The sequence below is a fragment of the Oryctolagus cuniculus genome, chromosome 5, assembly GCF_051225735.1.
Source record: "Oryctolagus cuniculus isolate XC-2025 breed Fujian yellow rabbit chromosome 5, ASM5122573v1, whole genome shotgun sequence".
NCBI classification, from domain to species: Eukaryota; Metazoa; Chordata; class Mammalia; order Lagomorpha; family Leporidae; genus Oryctolagus; species Oryctolagus cuniculus.
In genome coordinates this window covers 98464076-98481651 of record NC_142871.1, presented here as the reverse complement: position 1 = coordinate 98481651, position 17576 = coordinate 98464076, and the positions used below count along the sequence as shown (strand labels likewise).

At 38.6% G+C, this 17576-nt stretch overlaps 1 pseudogene; it reads right to left on the bottom strand.

The window, feature by feature from the left end:
• Nucleotides 1-16766: 16766 nt before the first annotated feature.
• Nucleotides 16767-16981, bottom strand: LOC127493179 (cytochrome c oxidase subunit FA4 pseudogene; annotated as a pseudogene).
• Between the last annotated feature and the right edge of the window lie 595 nt (nt 16982-17576).

Genomic DNA, 17576 nt, shown 5'->3' with positions numbered 1-17576 from the left:
TTCAACAAAGTTTGAAAGCAGAATTTGAATTATCAGTCAGTTCTAAAATTTCTTGATTTTTTCTTTAATGTGAGATAATTTGGTCAGATATTTAGAAATAGATGAGTTTTTTTTATTTATATAGAAACTTTTTATTTAAAATTTTTTTAAAGATTTATTTATTTATTTGAAAGTCAGAGTAACATACAGAGAGAAGGAGAGAGAGAGAGAGAGAGAGAGAGAGAGAGAGAGAGGCACCTCCTAATTGCCTTCACTCCCCAATTGTCCACAATGGCTGGAGCTACGCCGATCTAGAGCCAGGTGCCAGGAGCTAGGAGCTTCTTCTGGGTCTCCCACATGGGTTCAGGGGCCCAAGGATTTGGGCCATCTTCCACTGCTTTCCCAGGCCATAGCAGAGAGCTGGATCAGAAGTGGAGCATCCAGGACTTGAACCGGCGCACATATGATATGCTGGTACTGCAGGCGGCAGCTTTACTGGCTATGCCACAGTGCCAGCCTGAAACCTTTTATTTAAGGTATACAAACTTCACGTATTTTACATATACATATTTAGGAACATAGTGATTCTTCCCACCCTATCCTCTCTCCCACATGCACTCCCACCCTTCTTCCTCCTCCCTCTCTTATTCTTACTCTTATTTTTTACAAAGATCTATTTTCAATTAACTTTATACACATAAGGTTAACCCCATGCTAAGTGAAGAGTTCAACAAATAGCATAAATTAAAAAAAAAAAAAAAAAAACCCGTTCCTCAAAAGTCAAGACAAGGGCTGTTTATTTTATTTTTTATTTGACAGGTAGAGTCATAGACAGTGAGAGAGAGAGAGAGAGAGAGAGAGACAGAGAGGAAAGTCTTCCTTCCATTGGTTCATCCCCCAAATGGCCGCTACGGCCGGCACTGCACTGACCGGAAGCCAGGAGCCAGGTGCTTCCTCCTGGTCTCCCACGCGGGTGTAGGGGCCCAAGCACTTGGGCCATCCTCCACTGCACTCCCGTGCCAGAGCAGAGAGCTGGACTGGAAGAAGAACAACCGGGACTAGGACCCGGCACCCATATGGGATGCCAGCGCCACAGGCAGAGGATTAACCAAGTGAGCCACGGCGCCGGACCCGACAAGGGCTGTTTAAAATCATCACATCTCAAAGTGCCAATTTCACTTTTAATATGAGGTCTTTCATCTTCCTTTAATTCTTAGACATTTAACTCCATTGTTTCTTTATTTTTATCTCTTGGCTCCTTTTAAGACTGTTATGTAGATGCTGTTATTTCTTTTTTTGCCCTTTCTATCTTTAAATTTTTCTCCTTCTGCCTTCTGGCGGATCCTCAACCCAGTTTTCTTACAAATCATCTTCAAAGTATCTGTCTCCTATTATCCCAATCCACCATACTCTATAATTGATGATTTTACTTTCATGTCTAGTATTCCTGGTTAGGCTGCTTTTAAAATTTCCTGTCTTTGTTTCATTTTATTTTTACCTTATTTCCTAAAGAATATCTATTATGCTTAATATAAAATCTTGATTTCTGGCTGGCGCCACGGCTCACTAGGCTAATCCTCTGCCTTATGGTGCTGGCACACCGGATTCTAGTCCCAGTTGGTCGGGGCGCCGGATTCTGTCCCGGTTGCCCCTCTTCCAGGCCACCTCTCTGCTGTGGCCAGGGAGTGCAGTGGGGATGGCCCAAGTACTTGGGCCCTGCACCCCATGGGAGACCAGGAGAAGTACCTGGCTCTTGCCATCGGATTAGCGCGGTGCGCCGGCCGCAGTGCGCCGGCCGCGGTGGCTAATGGAGGGTGAACCAACAGTAAAGGAAGACCTTTCTCTCTGTCTCTCTCTCTCACTGTCCACTCTGCCTGTTAAAAAAAAATCTTGATTTCTCTCTTCCAATAACTGGATTTCAAATGGTATATGATTTTTAGTCTGTTGACTTTTCTCTTAAATAAATGTTCACTCCTCATGTGTTTGTTATTTGCGCCTGTGAATTTCTGTTTGTCCATGGCTATCAATTTTTATGTCTTGTGATGTGTATCAATTGAGTGAGGGGAAGAAGACTGGCCCCTAGTAAGTATCAGTAAATGAGAAAGAGGGGAGAGGAGAAGCTGAGGAATCAGAGAATACCCACTGATTATGCCTACTTGCTGCCATTCTGCTCAGCTACTCTATGGTCAAGGGACTGACCTTGAAACCCCTTGGGAGGAGCATTATTGGAGGAGAAAATCTCTTGGATTGTAAGCCATAGTCCTGGGGTTTGAGGAGTTGAGAGTGGGAGGTGAGCCAGTGTAGTTTTCAAAATTCTTTTTCCTAGATGGGTACGTGCAGTTCTTTGATATTTCCTCTTTGTGATCACAAATGACAGAGGTGACTGCTAACAATTCCAGGGGTGTAGAGAAGGGAAATGAGGCAAAGTGGGGCAAGGCAAGAGTAGCACTTAAGCTTTCCTACAATCCATTCTCTTATTGTTGGCTCCTAGGCTTTGGCCACCCAATACTCACATAAACCAGATTATGGCAAGCTTCAGCCTCTGAGGTTTTGTTATCTTTTTATTTGTTATTAAGTGCTGCAATCTGTGTTTCTTCTGGCATCCACAGTTTTTCTAGAGTTGATTTTGGAGGAGGGAGCCAGCAGGCTGTCCTAAATTAACTATTGGCAGAAATAAGACCTATCTTACAATTTCTCTTCCCATAGGAAAAATTGTTCAGAGAGCATGAAGCAAATATTTGGGAGCAAATTTAAGAAGCCCATTTGTTTCCATTCAGTGAAAAGTAAATCGTTCAGGCAATTAGGAACCCTTGTTCATTCCCTTAGTAGGAACAAGAAACCTCAATTGGGTAGTGGCATTTCGTGGCAAAACCTTCCTCATTCTTTTATATTTTTGGCAAACTATAGCTAAGAAACAAATTTAAATGGGAGTAAATGAAGTTGCTGAGTTGGAGGTTTTCATTAGGAAATTTGATTTTACCTCTACTTAAATCTGGCTAATAGTAAGTTAAATAAGCAGGACGCCATTGGCCTGAGGTTGTGTCCCTATTTTGAGTTTTTGTACAACAAAATACCACCTAATTTAGTATGTAAACAAAGTAAACCCTAATTTTGAAGTATAAGAACAGCTGAGTCTTAGCCAATGACAAACAGCCAAGGTTTAGCCAATCACAGGCAGCCCAATGGTCAAGCTATGCCCAAATGAAGTAAATGTTTCATCACATCATATTCAATCAGCCAATCAGATGATTTCTCTACTTTGCATCCATGTATGGCCTATAAAAGCTCACTGATATTACTGTTGGGCAGAACTCTCTAAATATCTTCTGGTTCTGAGTGCTGCTAGATTCAAGATCACTCTTTGCTCAGATAAACTCTATTAAATTTGTCTAAACATTTTCTTTTAGGATGATATTTGCCACATCCATACCTATATTTTTACTTCCTTATTCCTAACTTATTCAAATAAAGGAACTCTATTCATTAGTAATAATTTTTGATCTATATTTAATTAATAAAGTTCCATAATTCTTCATTAACCAATAACCATTAATTTTATAATTTAAGTCATTTTAATGCTGGTTTAGAGAAACTCTACTTATTTCTTTACTGTCATTGCATTAGTATTTTTCAATGTGTATGAATAGATTATTTTATGGAGTACATTTATGGAAATATGTAAGCTTAAGAAAATTAGCTTTCAAGATTATTTTCTGTTGCTATGATTAAATACAGTGAAAAAATAATGCCTTTATTTCCTTAAGTTCATATAGCTATCCTTATTTTGAAATATATTAAGCTTAGTTTTATTTAATATTAGATAATTACATATTCCTTGCAGAAAATTTATGAAGAACAAAAGAGGGAAGGAAGGAGAGAAAAAAGAAAGAAGTAGGAAAAGAAAGAAGGAATACAAATATTTTAAAGTTCCACCATTGACTGGCAACATTTTGGGCAATAGGCTTAGTCTCTCTCTTCCCCTATCTATATACACTTTACTCTCTTTTTTTGTTACAGAAATGGGATCATATATTTTTATGTTAAGATTTTAACATTTAAAATATAATCAATATTTTCATTTCATGGTTTATTCTTCCACAATTAGCTTACTATTCTTGGATACTTGAATGGCCCAGGAACTCCTTTAATGAAGAGTTTAGTTTATTAGTTAAGATACCACCAGAAAACCAACTGAATACTAAGTAAAGATTTCAACAATTTGCACATACATTCTCACACACAAAAAACTGAGAACTCATAATACAGTTAACTCATAATACAGTTAACTCATGATACAGTTAACTCATAATACAGCTCACTGAGGACAGAGGTCCTGCGTGGGGAGTTAGTGCACAATGACTCCAGTTGTTAATAATTAACACTCTCATTTATGATGTCGGTGACTACCTGAGGCTCTAGACATGAGCTTCCTAGGCTATGGAAGCCTTTTGAGTCCATAAACTCCATCAGTATTTGGATAAGGCCATAAGCAAAGTAGAAGTACTCTCCTCCTTTTAGAGAAAAGTACATCCTTCTGTGATGGCCACTTCTTTCCACTAGGGTCTCACTCACAGAGAGCCTTCATGTAGAACATTTTTTGCCACAGTGTCTTTGGTTTCCATGCATGAAATGCTCCTGTGGGCTTTTCAGCTGGATCAGGAAGATTTAAGGGTTGATTCTGAGGTCACAGTGTTACTTAAAGCGATTATCATTCTATGAGTCTGCTCTGTGGACTGCTTCCCATGTTGGAACATTCTCTCCTTTTTAATTCAATTTATTATTATTACAAAATACTAAATCCTACTTATATGATCACTTTAACACTTAATCCTATCTATATGTTCACTGTAACACTTAATGTGATCACCTTAACACTTAAGATGACATTTTTACCACTTAGCTTATTGGGATTTGGCGTCCCATGACAAGTTTTTAAACTTTACCCTTAAAAGTAAGTCCATAGGAATGTATGTGAACTATACAGATTTACAGTTACAAATTTCCTCCTCCGTCTCTTATTCCCACTCTTATTTTTTATTGAGATCCAGCCTCAATTGAATTTATACACATATGATTAACTCAACTTTATGTTAACTAAAGAGTTCAACAAATAGTATGAAGAAATAAAGGAAAAGAAAAAAAAAAAGAAACTGTTCCTCAACAATCAAGAGAAGGGCAGCTCAATTCATCCTTTCTCAAAGTTTCAATTTCACTTCTACAGATTTTGTTTTAGATGCTCTATTATTTCTCACAGATCAGGGAGAACATATGGTATTTGTCCCTTTGAAACTGGCTTATTGTTTTCCAGATTCATCCATTTTGTTGTAATTGAACAGATTTCATTTTTAACTGCTGTGTAGTATTCCATAGTAAAAATGAAAATTAATAGAGAATGGGACTGGGAAGGAGAGAGAGAGGAGGAGTAGGAGCGTGGGAGTGTGAGTGGGAGGGTAGGTATGGTAGGAAGAATATTCCTAAAGTTGAATTTATGAGATTTGTATTCCTTAAAAATAAATTAATTAATTTAAAAAAATAAATAATAAAATGCAAGCAAAATTAAAGATACCCAGAGATATACCAGGAAACTCTTGATTTATGGGAACACCTTTGACATAAGGAAGAGACTCTAGGGATGGAATTATTTTTAACTGACTCACATGGAGGGAAGAGTCACATTTGTAAGGAAGAAGGAAAATATAAACTTTGAGTGGGTCTCCAACACTGCTACAACAGAATTTGCTTCATGTAATTGCTTCCATTAAACATTCAGCATTCCTGCAATACTTCATGGATCTATGGTAGGCATGCCAGCCACTTCTGGCCAATGATATGTGGAGATATCTGCTGAGTACTTTTGAGGATGATCTTCTCTGGTAAGAATAGCAGTGAGGGAGAGAGCCACTTTCCACCTCCTCTCCTCATTCACACTAAAGATGTTGGGTACATGATATTCAGAGCTGTTGCAACCCCCTGCAACAGTGAAGACACTGTTATTCTGCGAAATGCGGTTGGAAAGAGTGGAAAAGGCTGAGTGTTAACACCAATGACTTGCTGAATCCATCTTGGACCACCTTGCCTCCAGACTTCTTGGCACGTAAACAGCAAATAACCTCAAGGCTCAAAGCAACCATCAGTTGTGTACTTTGTTACTTGTAGTCAAATACATCCAAAATTAGACAAACTCTTTCTAATGAGTAAAATGAAGCATGTTTCCTCCAATTTTTGTCTTGCTTTTTTGAGCTTAGAAGCACCAAATAAAACATCAGCTAATCATCACAAATCCAATTGTATTAATAAATATTTTTTCATTACCTTCTTTCTTATCTTCCAAATATCTTGTGGTATAGATAGAACTGTTTCTGTGGGGGCAATGCTTTGGGCCAATGTTCAAGAACATCTGTCTCAGAATGTCAGAATGGTGTTCTAAAATGTTGGTTTTTGGCATAGGACAATTCCTTATATAAACAAAATATAATATTCAACATAATTAAACATTTGTATCATTGTTTTTTAAATAAGAGAAATTATATTTTCATGTGACATATTTTTAATAAGCTAGAGTATAGTTTATCGTGTCTTTTCTTGGAATTTGTTTCAAATTCTACATTATAGGACCTGGAGTCATTGATAGGCAATTTGAGTTCTGTGATAGGCAAAATTTTAACTTTTTGAATATTGTGACTGTTGGGCATCAAGGAGGGGACTGGGGCCTAGAGTCTGCAAAATGAAATTTTGAAGTAGAAGAATAAGAGCTCTCATGGTATCAAATTTTTCATAATCGATTCCATGGGAATAACAAGTAGTACAAGTGTTGGCTTTGTGGGGCAGTGAGTTAAGCTGTTGCTTGTGACACTGGCATCCCATGTTGGAGCACCAGTTTGAGTTCTGGCTGCTGTGTTTCCAATCTAGCTCCATGCTAATGCTCCTGGAAAGGCAGTGGAAGATGGCCCAAGTGCTTGGGACCCTGTCACCCATGTGGGAGCTCCAGATGGAATTCCTGGCTCCTGACTTCAGCCTGCCCCAGATCTGGCTTTTGTGGCCTTTTGGGGAGTGGACCAACAGATGAAAGATCTTTTTTGCTCTCTATCTCCCTCTCTCCTTGTCACTATGCCTTTCAAATACATAAATTCATAAGTAAATAAATAAATTTCTAACAATTAGTATAATTGTATATATAACCAATATTTGTCCAAAGTACAAGAAAATAGAGATCATGGAGGTATACTTGAAAGGTTGTTTCTCATCATTCTCAACTCTTTAGATTACTACAGATGTTCTTACTCTCATAAAGATTTACTTTCTTTTTAAAAATGCATGCTGAAGTTAAAATTTGGTTGTTGGAACCAAGATTGCAGTTGAGCATGAGGCTCTGGCGACCACCTTGCCACAGAGACACCAGTGTGAACAGCGGTACACCTGTCACCTTCACAAGAGCTACAGAAGCCCCGTGAGAGACTGCAGTGCCTCATCCTATTACAGTCATAAGAAAATTTACATTGAAGAAAGCAAGAGTTGCCTCCAAGAGTTGTTCCAAGGAATAGGGCCTGGAAAGAAACCTTCCACTTGGGAGAAGTGGAGTAAACTGAATCCTAGTGGGAGGTCCACTGCAAAAATTTTGCTTGAGACCCCTGCCCTGGACCCTAGACCCCTGCATGTGGAGTGAATATTTGGAGCTTCCATAGCCAGGCAGTCTCTGCTATCCCCTCTCCAAACACTGGCAGAAAGGAAAACTCTAGCTATGTGCAGAGACCAGGGGAGGGTGCTTAGGATCCTGTCTTGGAGCTCCAGGCTTGCTGGGTCGAGATTCAGCACCTGGTAAAGCCCAAAGGCCTTTAGACTCCATTCAGTGCCCACAGACTGTCTCTAGACATGCCCAGGAGCAGAGACCGGTGCTGTAGGAGCAGGAACTCAGGCTCATTTTGACATGTGTCCCTCTGATTGGCCTCTGACGGGCCTGGAGGACACCCCTGAGACTTTGTGGAGACATATGACTGTGGGAGCCAAGTGTCACCAGCTTGGGGCCAATCCTCCAAACTTGGCAAAGAGAAAGGGGCCACAGGGCTGTGTCTTAGCACTCAGTGTTGGGCTATTAAAGCCCAATGCTGGGCAGATCCTAAGAGTTTCTATTCTGAGGCCTATGTCTATGGAGAGAAACCCTGGACTTGCTCCAGTGACAGGAAGAAGCCTTCATCCTGGTGAGACAGACATGGTTTGTTGTGTATCACCACTAACCTCTTGTAGGCCTATTGTGAAACCCAGAGATTGCACAGGGCCTGTGACCGTGAAACTTAGAGGTGACCCATCAAGAACAGGTCTAAGTAGCTGAGAGGCTGCCTTCATGACCCCTTCTATAACCTTGGGCAGGCAGTAAGGGATCACAGGTCTATTTTGGGACTCAGTACTAGGCTGATAAAAACCCAGCATTAAGAAGACCGTAACTGTCTCTGTGGCCAGGACAGTGCCCACAGTCAATGCTTCTGGGCCTCCCTCATGTACAACAGAAGGGCCTGCTCCCAGCTGAGCAGCTTTACACCCTGACCAACTTCACCAGTGACTGATAGGCACAGCATCAGGCAAAGAGGAGACCTCATCAGGAGACAGACCGCAGCAGGGTGAGCCTTAGTCCTACCTGCAGGCTGCACTGGTCTTGGTGGGCTGAGGGCTCTAGATAAGATCTAGCATCACAGCATTCCTGGATACAGGACAAGGAGTCTGAGTGTAGCTCAGATCCAGGAGGAGACTACTAGGGATGGACTACTCTTTTTAGGCATGTCCCGGGTTCGTATTGAACAACACATCAACTGCAGATTTTGGACAAGTTTAGTGTGCAGAGTGTAAAATCAAATCTGGAAAAGAGTATCAATAGTGCATCTTGGACAAACCATGGCCTAGAGAGTTATCTGATACTGACATAACAGAAGTACTCACAGACTCAGAGAAAACAGACTGTTTAGAATTTCTACAAGTACAGCCACAAATGAAGTCGGTTTACTATAACTAATCCTTCAACAAACCGATGGTCTTGAACATAAACAAGAATTTCCAGGGAAACATGACCTCACCTAGAGAGCAAATTAAGGTGCCAAAAGCCAAACATCCAGGAAATGAGATTTCCCAATGCTCAGATGAATATTTCAAAATAGCAGTTTTAAGGAAACTCAAGGAAATGCAAGGGAACATAGAGTAACAATTCAATAATCTACCAGATGGATTTGAGAGAAATAGAAAATTAACCAAAATCAAGAGGAAATCCTTCAATTGAAAAATATACTACATAAAATTTAAATGTGATAGGAGGCATCAATAACAGGATAGAGTATATATATATATATATATATCCTTTTAATTCTATTAATATTTGCTTTATTTGGGTACTACAATATGGGGTATATATATTTTATACCTCTTCCCTTTGTCAATATGTAATAATCTTCCTGATCTCTTTCTATTGCTTTTGATTTAAAATCTATGTTATCTGACATAAGTATGGCTACTTCTGCTTTCTTCTGGGTTCCTTTTGTATAGACTATTTTGTTCCTTTTCTTTTTTTTTTTTTTTTTTTTTACTTTCAATCTAGGTGTTTCCTTTTGGGTCTCATTTTTTCCAACCATTTGGTCATTCCATACCTCTCTCTCTCTCAAAAGATTTTATTTATTTATTTGAGAAGCAAAGTGACAGAGAGAAGGAAAAACAGAAAGGTCTTCCAAGTCTTTCATCCACTGGTTCACTCCCCAAATGGCCACTGAGCCAATCTGAAGTCAGGAGCCAGGAACTTCTTCCAAAGTCTCCCACCTAGGTGCAGGGGCCCAAGCACTTGGGCCATTTTCTACTGCTTTTCCTGGGCATTAGCAGGGAGCTGGACTGAAAGAGTAGTAGCCAGGACATGAACCAGCACCCATATGGGATGCAGGTGCCATAGGCAGAGGATTAGCCTACTGTGCCACAGCACCAGCCCCTTCATATCTCTTTTAATTGGAGAATTTGGTCGATTGACACTTAGGGTTATTATTTTTATCATTTTTTTATTTTTTGTATTTTTAACTTTTATTTAATGAATATAAATTTCCAAAGTACAGCTTATGGATTACAATGGCTTCCCCCCCATAACGTCCCTCCCACCCGCAACTCTCCCCTTTCCCACTCCCTCTCCCCTTCCATTCACATCAAGATTCATTTTCAATTCTCTTTATATACAGAAGATCAGTTTAGCATACATTAAGTAAAGATTTCAACAGTTTGCTCCCACACAGAAACATAAAGTGAAAAATACTGTTTGAGTACTAGTTATAGCATTAAATCTCAATATACAGCACACTAAAGACAGAGATCCTACATGAGGAGTAAGTGTACAGTGACTCCTGTTGTAGACTTAACAAATTGACACTCTTCTTTATGGCCTCAGTAATCACCCTAGGCTCTTGTCATGAGCTGCCAAGGCTATGGAAGCCCCCTGAGTTCACCGACTCTGATCATATTTAGACAAGGCCATGGTCAAAGTGAAAGTTCTCTCCTCCCTTCAGAGAAAGGTACCTCCTTCTTTGATGACCCATTCTTTCCACTGGGATCTCACTCGCGGAGATCATTCATTTAGTTTTTTTTTTTTTTCCAGAGTGTCTTGGCTTTCCATGCCTGAAATAGTCTCATGGGCTTTTCAGCCAGATCCGCATGCCTTAAGGGCTGATTCTGAGGCCAGAGTGCTGTTTAGGACAGGCAGAGTTAGACAGTGAGAGAGAGAGAGACAGAGAGAAAGGTCTTGCTTCCATTGGTTCACTTGGCCGTCATGGCCAGCCGCACTCCAGCATGATGACCCAAGGCCAGGTGCTTCCTCCTGGTCTCCCATGTGGGTACAAGGCCCAAGCACTTGGACCATCCTCCACTGCACTCCAGGGCCACAGCAGAGAGCTAGACTGAAAGAGGAGCAACCAGGACAGAATCTGGCGCCCCACCCGGGACTAGAACCTGGGGTGCTGGCGCCGTAGGCGGAGGATTAGCCAAGTGAGCTGCGGTGCCAGCCACTTAGGGTTATAATTTATAGGTAAGGTCTTACTACTGACATTTGATTCTTGTTTTATATGTCTATTGTAGTTCCCTTATTTCTTCCTCCTCTCTTACAATCTTCATTTGTAATTAAGTGATTTTCTCTAGTGGTGTACTTTGATTCTTTGCTTACTAATTTTGTTAGGTCTATCATTGGTTCTGGCTTTGTGATTACCATAAAGCTTATAAAAATAACATTGTAATAAACTTAAAAGAGGTGAAAGATCTTTTCGATGAAAACTATAAATCATTGGTGAAAGAAATTGAAGAGGACACAAAGAAGCAAAAAGACCTTCCATGTTCACGAATTGAAAGAAACAGTATCTTTGTACATACTACCCAAAGTGTTTTACAAATTTAGTGCAATCCCTATCAAAATTCTAATGATATTTTTTATAGAACTAGAAAAAAAGACTACTAAAATTTGCATGGAACCACAAGAGACCTAGAATGGACAAAGTAATCTTGAGCAAAAGAGCAAAGAAGGTGGTGTTCCACTACCTAATTTTAAAATGTACTATATAGCTATATTAATTAAGACAGTATGTTATTGTCACAAAAACACACCAATGGTAAGAACATGCAGTGGGAAAATGATAGTCTTTTAAATAAATGGGGCTGAGAAAATTGGGTATATACTTGCAAAATAATGATATTAGACCTCTCATCTTGCACAAAATCAACTAAAAATGGATTAAACCTAAATGTGAGACCTGAAACTTTGAAACTATTAGAAGAAAATATTAGCAATATTAGCAAGACATTTTAGGACATTGTGATGGGCATGGATTTTCTAGATCAGATCTGAAAAGCCAGACAATATAAGCTAAAACAGACATTTGTGAATTCATAAAACTAAAGAGATTTTGTGCAGTAAAGGAAATAATCAACACAGTGATGAGATAAACTACAGAATGGGAGAAAATATTTGCAAGTTGTACATCTAACAGAGGGTAATGTCCAGAATCTATAAGGAGTTCAAACCACTCAATAGCAAAAATAAAGCAAAAGAAAGCAATTAACAAATGGGTAGTAGATCTAAATGATAGCTCTCAAGGGGATGTATACAAATAGCCATCAGGTACATGATGAAATACTCAACATCAGTATTAATCAGGGAAATGCAAATCAAAACCACAATGATATATCACCTCACTAGAGTAAGATTGGCTTTATCAAAAAGATAAAAGATAATGATTGTTGGTGAAAAAGTGAAGGGAGCACTTCCACACTCTTGGTAGTTATACAAATTAATGTAGTCATTGTATCAAAGAGTGTGGAGTTTCCTCAAAAACTAAGGATAGAAATACCTTACGGAAAATATATTTGCAAACTATGCAACAGATAAAGGATTAATAACCAGAATCTACAAAGAGATCAAGAAATTCCACAACATCAAAACAAACAACCCACTTAAGAGATGGGCCAAGGACCTCAACAGACATTTTTCAAAAGAGAAAATCCAAATGGCCAACAGACACATGAAAAAATGTTCAGGATCACTAGCAATCAGGGAAATACAAATCAAAACCACAATGAGGTTTCACCTCACCCCAGTGAGAATGACTCAATAGCTAAGACCTGGAACCAACCCAAATGCCCATCAACAGTAGACTGGATAAAGAAATTATGGGATATGTACTCTATAGAATGCTATACAGCAGTTAAAAACAATGAAATCTGGTCATTTGCAACAAAATGGAGGAATCTGGAAAACATTATGCTGAGTGAATTAAGCCAGTCCCAAAGGGACAAATACCATATGTTCTCCCTGATTGGTGACAACTAACTGAGTACCAAAAAGGAAACCCGTTGAAGTGAAATGGACACTATGAGAAAGAGTGACTTGATCAGCCCTTGTCCTGACTGTCAAGGAACAACTTAATACTTTATCCCTTTTAGTTTTTTTTTTGGTTGTTGTTGTTCTACGTAATACTATTCGTTGAACTATTTAATTAACACATAATTATTCCTAAGTGTTTAAATTTGACTGAAAAGTGATCTCTATTAAATATAAGAGTAGGAATAAGAGAGGGAGGAGTTGTACAGTTCGGCACATGCTCAATTGGACTTGCCCCAAACGGTAGAGTTAGAAATGTGCCAGGGGATTCCAATTCAATCCCATCATGGTGGCATGCACCAATGCCATCTCACTAGTCAAAGTGATCAGTTTCAGTTCATAATTGATCATAATGGTAGGATTAAGAGTCAAAGGGATCACATAAACAAGACTAGTGTCTGCTAATACTTACTGATAGAATTAAAAAGGAGAGAACGAGCCAACATGGGAAGTGGGATACACAGCAGACTCATAGAATGGCAGATGTCCTAAACAGCACTCTGGCCTCAGAATCAGCCCTTAAGGCTTTCGGATCTGGCTAAGAAGCCCATGAGAGTTTCTCAGGCATGGAAAGTGAAGACACTGTGGCAAAAAAAGAAAAAATCATAAATGAAAGATCCCTGTGAATGAGAGCCCAGTGGAAAGAATGGGCCATCAAACAAGGAGGTGCCTTTCTCTGAAGGGAGGAGAGAACTTCCACTTTGACTATGACCTTGTCTAAATAAGATTGGAGTTGTTGAACTCAAGAAGCTTCCATAGCCTTGGCAACTCATGGCAAGAGCCTCAGGTGATTACTGACGCCATAAACAAGAGTGTCAATTGTTAAATCAACAACAGGAGTCACTGTGCACTTGCTCCCCATGTAGGATCTCTGTCCTTAATGTGTTGTACTACGTGAATTAATGGTATAACTGGTACTCAAATAGTACTTTATACTTTGTGTTTCTGTGTGGCTGCAAACTGTTGAAATCTTTACATAGTATACACTAAGTTGATCTTCCGTATATAAAGAGAATTGAAAATGAATCTTGATGTGAATGGGATGGGAGAGGGAGCAGGACATGGGATGGTTGCGGGTAGGATGGAGGTTATAGGGGAAAAAGCTGCTATAATCCAAAAGTTGTACTTTGGAAATTTATATTTATTAAATACAAGTTAAAAAAGGAATACCTTATGATCCAGCAATTTCACTCCTGGGTATTTATCTGAGAGAAATAAAATCTGTCTGTGGAAGAGACATCTGTACTCCCATGTTTATTGTGCTAGTATTCACAATAGCCAAGAAATGGAAATAATCCATGTGTTTATCCACTGATTAATGAACGAAAGAAAATGCAGTACATATATATGAAAGAACACTACTCAACCACGAAAAAGCAGGCAGTCTTGTCATTTGCAACAATGTGGATGGGGCTGGAGGTCATATGCTAAGTAAAATAATCCAGCACAGAAAACAAATACAACACAATCTCATTCATGTTTGGAATTTAAAAATATGTGAGCTCATAGGAATTAAAAGTTTAATGGGGTTAGCAAGACTCTGCAAAGGGCAGTGAGGAAGGAGGGTTGAGGAAAATTGTGACACTACTATATTATAGCTAGGTGGGACTTCTATCAAACAGTAGGGTAACTATAGATAATGTTAATATACTGTGTATTTCTCTATTTAGAAAAACAGGAGGATAGGATTTCACACTCAGGAACATTGTGTGAATTTGTGATACTTCTTCAAGAACTTGGGGTCCATAAAGTGATGAAGGTGATGAACTTTTTTAAAAAGTAATTATTTTATTTCATTTGGAGAGAGAGAGAGAGAGAGAGAATCTTTCATTCATTGGTTCACTCTCCAAATGGTCACAGGAGCCAGGATTGGGCCAGGTTAAAGCCAGGAGTGAGGAACTCTACCCTGTCATCCATGTGGGTTACAGGAACCCGGGCACTTGGCAGTCCATCTGCTCTTTCCCTGGCACATTAGCAGGAAGTTGATTGGAAGCATAGCAGTGAAGACTCGAGCTGGCACTCTGATATGGGATGCCAGCATCACAAGTGATTGCCTAATCTGCTGTGCCGCAATGCCAGCCCCAGGATTTCGGATACTTTCACTATGAAGAAATTTCAAGTGCTTGAAAGTATAACTGTATTTACCATGATTGGCTAATACACAATGTATATATTGCCAAATCAATGATTAAGAATCTTATACTACTATAGTTTTAATGATCCGTGATTACTTTAAAATTTACTGTGTATGGGTGAAATGGTCATTTTTCCATTTAACAACTGTTTATAGTTGTTGTCTATATTCCTACTAAACTAGGGTATTTTTGCTTTTTATTTGTTAAATTTCTTATTTGGTGAAGTATTAAGCATTTCTGCTGTAATGTAAAGTTAAAATAGGTTATATCACAAACTAAGAAAAAAGAAAGAAAGGTAGAAGGAGGAGGGTGGGAGGGGAGGAGGGAGAGGGAAGGACTTTATTATGTTCTTAAAATTGTATCTACAATCACATTGAATCTGTTCAAAACTAATTAAAAATTTAAAAAGTTAAAAAATATTCTGATGTTAAAAGACTCAAAGCAGATTTTATAGGATCCCCATCTGGGTGTCCAAGTTGTCATTCATATCCAAGATTGGTCAGTTTCATGAGAGTCATAGATCATGACCAAAAAAAGAGTTCTGTTATCACAATTCCATCTCACATTTTCTTTTTGTTTCCAGTTTTTCACACATAAATGTAAAATGAATAAATAAACAGACATCAGCTATTTAGAAAATCTCCAAAACATGACACTTTCAAAGATGAATTCATAGACATTGATAATTAATAGCAAGCTATTCATTTACTCATCCCTCTTGGTGCCTCCTTTCAGTTCAGCTGAGAAAATTGGCTTGCTTGTCCTTTATATAACATAAATAATATTAAAAGAATGCATTTGTCATAGAAAAATATCATATTTATGTCTTCTGATAACCTATTCATCACTTTATGGACCCCAAGTTCTTGAAGAAGTATCACAAATTCACACAATGTTCCTGAGTGTTATGTTTTGCCTCCGGATCTATGATTTAGCTGACAGATGTGAATAAACCCTTGGAGTCGGGACACTGTCTGATAATGCACATGTGTGGAGACCAAAGAGTAAATTCTTCTAAGGTCATATGAGCTTTTCCTTAAAATCTTTTGTGATCTCGTCATTGCTAATGTTAAAATAATCATCTGCTAATGAACCTATGTATGTTTTTAAAATGTATGTTATGTTGTTTTTCTCTTTTTCCATCAACATTTTAATAATTAAAATAAGACTTTTATGATATTTTAAATAAAGAAAACCCTCAAGTACTATAATTTTGAAGCATAGTAACAACAATAAAAGGAAAATTCAAAAAAAGGAAAAAATCACGTACTACCCTGTACATATGCATACTTTACATGCCTGTTAAAATATTTTTAAAATTAAAATCAGAAAATACTAAAAAATTAAAATTCAGTGATTTTTGAAATAAAAAAGACTTACAAATAGTCTCCATATCTGTCCCCCTGTCTCCCCAGAATTATCTAACTTGACAGTGACAGAATCTATTTCTCCTAAAATATTTTCCAAAATTTTGTTTTGAACAAAAAAAAGAACACACCTGCCTAATGATACATTTTCCAGATAACTTTGAATTGAAATATGTTTGCTTTCAGAAACATTTTGAACAAATCCCTAAATTCATGGTTTCTGCTTTTTTCACACCATTCATACTTCTTTTTTTCAGGTTTAACATATTTGTTAATCTGTGTAATAAACTAATAAATCAACATGATTGCATGCATTTACAGAAGAAATATTTCCTGGCTAAGTGGAAAATTGTGTGGAATCTCCTGGAAGACCTTCATTTTAGGCAACTTTATAGTGAAATATTTCATCTAGACGTCTGGACCTTTCTTCAGTTCGATGTAATCCACATTCACAGGGTAGAACGTGTATTGACCACTAGGAGTCAGTTTGTTCCAGGGTTCTGTCCCTACTCTCATCTGGAATGAACAATGCCAGACTCATGACATACAATGCTACTGCAATAAATATGAAGAGGGTTCAAGCTGGGGCGCTCCTTAACCTAGCCAATGACTTGCTAGAGCATATTTGTGGCAGAGGCTTTGGTCTGGGACTCCACATTATTTGTTCTTCTAAAACATGGAACTACCAAGGCCATAAAAGTGTCCAGGGTATGCAAAAATTCTGTGAATGATGTGGTAGGAAGAATTTTAAGGTGACCTTTGATGAACGTCACCCTTGCACAGGGCACTGCAAAACATGGAATTAAAGGAGAACACACATCTGCACAAACTGTTCGAGGTGCCCTAGTATATCCCCTTTCTTTCAAGTGTGCGTGGAACCTGTGACTATGATGAAAGACTACTTTCATGACTTTCTTAAATTATCTAAAAAAGAAAATTTATCCTGGGTGAGCCTAACATAATCAGGTGAGCCCTTTTACAAAAAGAGTTTTCTTTGGTTTGTTGAAGAGGAGCAAGTCAGAGAGATATGCTGGGGATGACTTAGAAAGATGGAAACATGGGTGTTGTGAACTGCCCAGAATGGCCACACGGTGAGGAACAGCAGGTGAGACCTGTTCCCGGATGACAGCTGTCAGCAACATGGACACTGCCGTCCTACAGCTGCAAGGAAATTAATTCTTCCAACAGCTGATGACTTTGGAAGACATCCTTTGCTCC